At 40.5% G+C, this 4,973-nt stretch overlaps 2 long non-coding RNA genes across 2 annotated transcripts; both read left to right on the forward strand.

Moving 5' to 3' along the window:
- The first annotated feature begins 26 nt into the window (after positions 1–26).
- LOC138971114 (uncharacterized) lies at positions 27–3,022 on the forward strand. The gene is made up of 4 exons (XR_011457170.1): positions 27–144; positions 1,002–1,105; positions 2,632–2,731; positions 2,882–3,022. It is a non-coding gene; the product is annotated as an uncharacterized lncRNA (long non-coding RNA).
- A 576-nt stretch (positions 3,023–3,598) lies between these two features.
- LOC138971127 (uncharacterized) lies at positions 3,599–4,757 on the forward strand. The gene is made up of 3 exons (XR_011457173.1): positions 3,599–3,689; positions 4,262–4,335; positions 4,657–4,757. It is a non-coding gene; the product is annotated as an uncharacterized lncRNA (long non-coding RNA).
- The last annotated feature ends 216 nt before the right edge of the window (positions 4,758–4,973 follow it).

Below are 4,973 nucleotides of genomic sequence, written 5' to 3' on the forward strand. Positions count from 1 at the left end.
GTTCCGGTGCACGTGCACTATAACGCGCGAAATTGGATGTCAACAACGCCAGCCCAAGTTGAGCACACCGTACACGTGTTTTGCGACGTCTGTGTGCTTTAACTGGATTTGTAGACGTGATGGACATGTCCATGGAACTTTCATGTATGAAGTTTGTTGGGAAAATGTTTAGTTTAGTTTACTTTGTGGGGACACATTCAGAAGGCCGTGAGCCCTTGAACGTCCAATCAATATTTTTTCAACACTTTATTTTATTTTTGTTGGGAAAAAGTTACAGGAGGACTTAAAGTACAGAGAGAAATAGGCGTATTTGTTCTCTCTTAGCCCCAATTCTTTGGTTAATTCCGCATTGGGAAAGCACACATTCACACTGACACACACACACACACACACACACACACACACACACACACACACACACACACACACACACACATATATATAATTGCATAACCGACAGGGGCGGAGCCGTTCCGTTTAAGCCAGAGGGGGGGGGGGGGTTGTTACAACCTGGGGTCCTAGTGGGGTACAGGGGCAACGCACCGTTGGGGGGTCTGGGGTTCCGGAACCCTTGTAACACCGAATAGAATAGTAAAATGAAAGGCTGATAGAGTAACATATAGTTGTACTTGTGGTAGTAGGGACAGTGAATTTTTTCCCGTAAACCTCGCGGCTTTTTAAGATCGAGTCCCATCTCATTTTGGATTTGTTTTAGGTCTGTCATGTATAACATGCTCACAATTGTTTTTCATCATCAATCATCACACTTTTACAATGACTCAATAATCATTTTTTCATTGTCAAGCAAATTCTTGAAAGTGTTAGTGTTCGGCATATTCTGTGTACTTGTATCATATCAATTATTTAACTTAAGTGAGACTTAGCGCTAACAATAACTTTACAAGGGTTGTGTATAGTTGTTGTTTGTTTTACTTCTCATGATCTTCATATTGAACATGTTTGCATCTTTTTGTATGTGATTGCAAATGATTGTGTTATAGTGTGTGAAACACCAGCCAAGAGACACTGCAGTGCAGACAGAGGGACTGACAGCTTGCAACACCTGTTGGACTCACACCTACCTTCGCAGCAACTTTACAATGAAGTAAAATCACTTTTTAAAAATTAAGATAAAAAACCCTATTTCGTGCAATGGTACAGTGGTACCTGTAAGGTAAAGCTCCCCATTTGTGGATACCACCCTAGAGAACACGTACTATTCAGTATTATTTTGCCTGTGATTTATTAGACTGACTGACTATTGAGACTTAACGTCCTCTGAGGTAACTAGAACCTCTATATATATAAATGGGACATGACAGGTTATGCGATAGTAATGATTTATTAATGTATTAATTTTAACTTATAACTGGTCATGAGACAGTGCAAGAGTACACCTGCAATGTGAGGACATTTTGGACTGGTCCCAGCTAGGGCTGTACCCCCATCACAGAGATCACTATACATGTACAAGTTTTTACTCTCCCTTAGACATACTTTGATCACTTTATGTTGGGCTTTCTACCGGTTTTGCCCCATACTACAAGAATCAAGTTCCTCTCTTCAATCCAGACAAGCATCCATGTTGAGGGGGAAGGAGGGGCTGGTCAGAAGAATGTTTAGAAAAAGAGCTCGATTTTTTTTTATTACTTTCTGTTGGTTATGGTTTGATAACGCCAAAAAGAAAAATATGTCTGTTTCCGGTAACATCGCCGAAAAAAATAGGGTCAGTTGGTCGGTTTTTTTGTGGTTTTTGAGTCACTTGAGAAAAAGTGACTCTATGTAATCGGTCAGTGTTAGTCTGTCCGGCCGGCCGGACGGCGGACGGCCGGCCGTCCGTAGACACCACCTTAACGTTGGACTTTTCTCGGAAACTATCAAAGCGATCGGGCTCATATTTTGTTTAGTCGTGACCTCCAATGACCTCTACACTTTAACGATGGTTTCGTTGACCTTTGACCTTTTTCAAGGTCACAGGTCAGCGTCAAAGGAAAAATTAGACATTTTATATCTTTGACAAAGTTCATCGGATGTGATTGAAACTTTGTAGGATTATTCTTTACATCAAAGTATTTACATCTGTAGCCTTTTACGAACGTTATCAGAAAAACAAGGGAGATAACTAGCCTTTTCTGTTCGGCAACACACAACTTAAGGTTGGGCTTTTCTCGGAAACTATAAAAGTGACCGGGCTCAAATTTTATGTGAACGTGACTCATTGTGTTGTGAATAGCAATTTCTTCCTGTCCATCTGATGCCTCATATAATATTCAGAACTGCGAAAGTGACTCGATCGAGCGTTTGCTCTTCTTGTTTTCCTTTGGATTCCCGGCGTCATTGGCCGCCATGGTTTTTTTTCGCATGACGACGGAAATGGGAGGTAAGTCTCTTTGATTGTGAAGTCTCATTGACCGATTACCTCCCGTTTTTTGGGGTTTTTTTTTTTGTGGGGGGGGGGGGGGGGGGTTTGGTGCGAAAAGCGAAAAAAAACTTTAGGGTCGGCGCTTAAAAATAGGGTTGGTCGGGTTACCAGAAACAGTCATATTTTTCATTTTGGCCTAACACATCCTGTCTATAAAACATAAGTTTTAGGACAACCATTTTTCATGTTTTGTTTGTTTATTATTTCAGATTTGTTCATTGCAACAACGCCTGGCTTCACATGCACAGCAGCAAACAACAAATGGTGAAAGTCACATGGAGCAAGTTCCGCCTACATCTACATTGCCAGGTATCTTCTGTTGCTAGACTTTTTGTTTACTTGGTGTTTTTTTGAGTGAACCAGATAGCCAAATGTAAATTGTTTACATTATTACATTATGATATGTGCATGGGACAGGTCAACAAGTTAAACATAATACATTGGTTTTAATTATTGCAGCCTTTTTTGAGTCTGCTCTCAGTGGAAGAACCCACAGTGAGACTCTGCTGAAACCAGAAGACTGTGTTCAAAGACTGATTGACCTGACAAAAGAAGAAAAAGAACATAGTGATGCGTCATCTCCGAGACTGCTGACTAAAGAACAGAGGGTATGCTTTCACTTATAAAAGTAATTATGCCAGGATGTTCATGTGCTTCTGAAATGACCCCTGTTAGTGTTAGTTAAATGAGACAAGACAAGACAAATTTGTTATTAATGAGGGTAATGGCATAAGCAAACAGGTGCTTTTTTACATCCAGCCCAAATAGATGAACAGAGGTACCCAGTGTAGGTCAGAAGAGGTTGAAGAAAGTTTGAGCTACTTGTCCTTTTTAAGGTTTCTTACTCTTAGTGAATCATTTCAACCACATTGTGACTTTTGATTTGTTTGGCATTGTTGGCATTTACAGTTTTTGTGTGCCTCCTTTTGTTGTTGCTGTTGTTGTTAATGACTTACTGTGACAAAAATCATCAAAGGAATGCCAAAGACATGGAAAATTAGAAATTGTCAGTGCTGTGTTGAATTTTATATCCAATTCACGTAATTTAACTGAGTACATTGTTCAACTGTTGCCTTTTATAGGATGTTTAAGTCGAGTGTTATTTCACTTGAGATGCTTTCTTGGTCATCCTGCAAAATTTTGTACAGGAATTTTTTTCTGTTTTGGAACTGTGCAGATTAGACTTGGTGTGGTGAAGTCACTGCTGAAAGGTTTTAAGGAACGACAACCCCACAAGTGGCTTGATGTTATCAGTCATCTGACTAAGGTATGAATTATTTATGAGCTTATAGTTTGAAAGTCTGAGTTTGGGCCTTCTTTTTTTCTTCACCCCTGTACCATTCATCTGTTTCTCAAGATTTGTTTATTGTGTTGTGACTTCTTGATACAGTGGAACCTACCCTGGTGACCACCTCTCGATAATGACCACCTGCCCACAACAACCATCCCAAAGGATCCCTGACAATGTTTCTTCTTTATAATTCACCATCCGTTAGCAACCACCTGTCTATAACGGCATCTTTTGGCGAGTCCCTTGGCTGGTCATTACGGACATGTTCAACTGTATATATAGTCATTCTAGTGGCCGGCGATATTCTGGAGGTCAGTACATTGTAGTAAAACTTGGTCGATTTTTAGGAATGACGGGAAAGTCTGAGAACCAATATAGCATCCCAAAATGTGATAGGTGTCTTGAATTTGAAGGACTGAAATATATCTCCCTAAATGGTCATACAAACACAAGTGTACATGGGAGTTTCAGCCCATGAACACAGAAGAAGAAGAAGAGAAGACTGAAAGTGCAAGATCATAATTCATGTACCTAGTTTCTATTTGCAGGAGTATTTTCCTCTGGAGGTTATGCGGGAGCTTCATGTGGATGACATTTTGCCGCTACAGTCCTTCTTCGATAGGTGAGTCTGTGATTAAGTGTGTCTGTAACCTGTTGAGTCCACTGGGTGGGTTTTTTCTGCTGTCTGATCATGCAAAGAGTTTGTGAAACATTGTTAACGTATGCAGTCAGGTTTTGTTTTTTTGCATTTTTTCTTCTTTTTGAATTGTACTATGTTAGCCCAGTGCCAGGAGACCCACAAAAAAACTGTGGGGAACAAGCAGAGTCCCTGCAGCGGACTACAGACTTTGCCCTGAATACCTTATTGATGATTTAGCATGGCTGGGAACGCAGAAGAAGAAGAAGTACTGTGTTAACTGTTGACTTTTAATTTTGTGTTCAGTGCACTGAGAGACAGAGGGCGGTGTTCTCAACTGACGGAAGAGATGGTTGGTCTGTGCTGCTCGGAGAAAGATGTGCCAACCTGCCACAAGATCCTCTCAGGTGACATGACACATTACAGTGGAACACCCCTTTTATGACCTCCAAAAATCTGAGAAAATCAGGCCTTAAAATGAACGGGGTCTTAAAATGGGGTAAATTTACAGAGGTTCTGAACAGTAAGTCTGAGAAAATCAGGCCTTAAAATGAACGGGGTCTTAAAATGGGGTAAATTTACAGAGGTTCTGAACAGTAAGTCTGAGAAAATCAGGCCTTAAA

The sequence above is a fragment of the Littorina saxatilis genome, linkage group LG1 (genome assembly GCF_037325665.1).
Source record: "Littorina saxatilis isolate snail1 linkage group LG1, US_GU_Lsax_2.0, whole genome shotgun sequence".
NCBI classification, from domain to species: Eukaryota; Metazoa; Mollusca; class Gastropoda; order Littorinimorpha; family Littorinidae; genus Littorina; species Littorina saxatilis.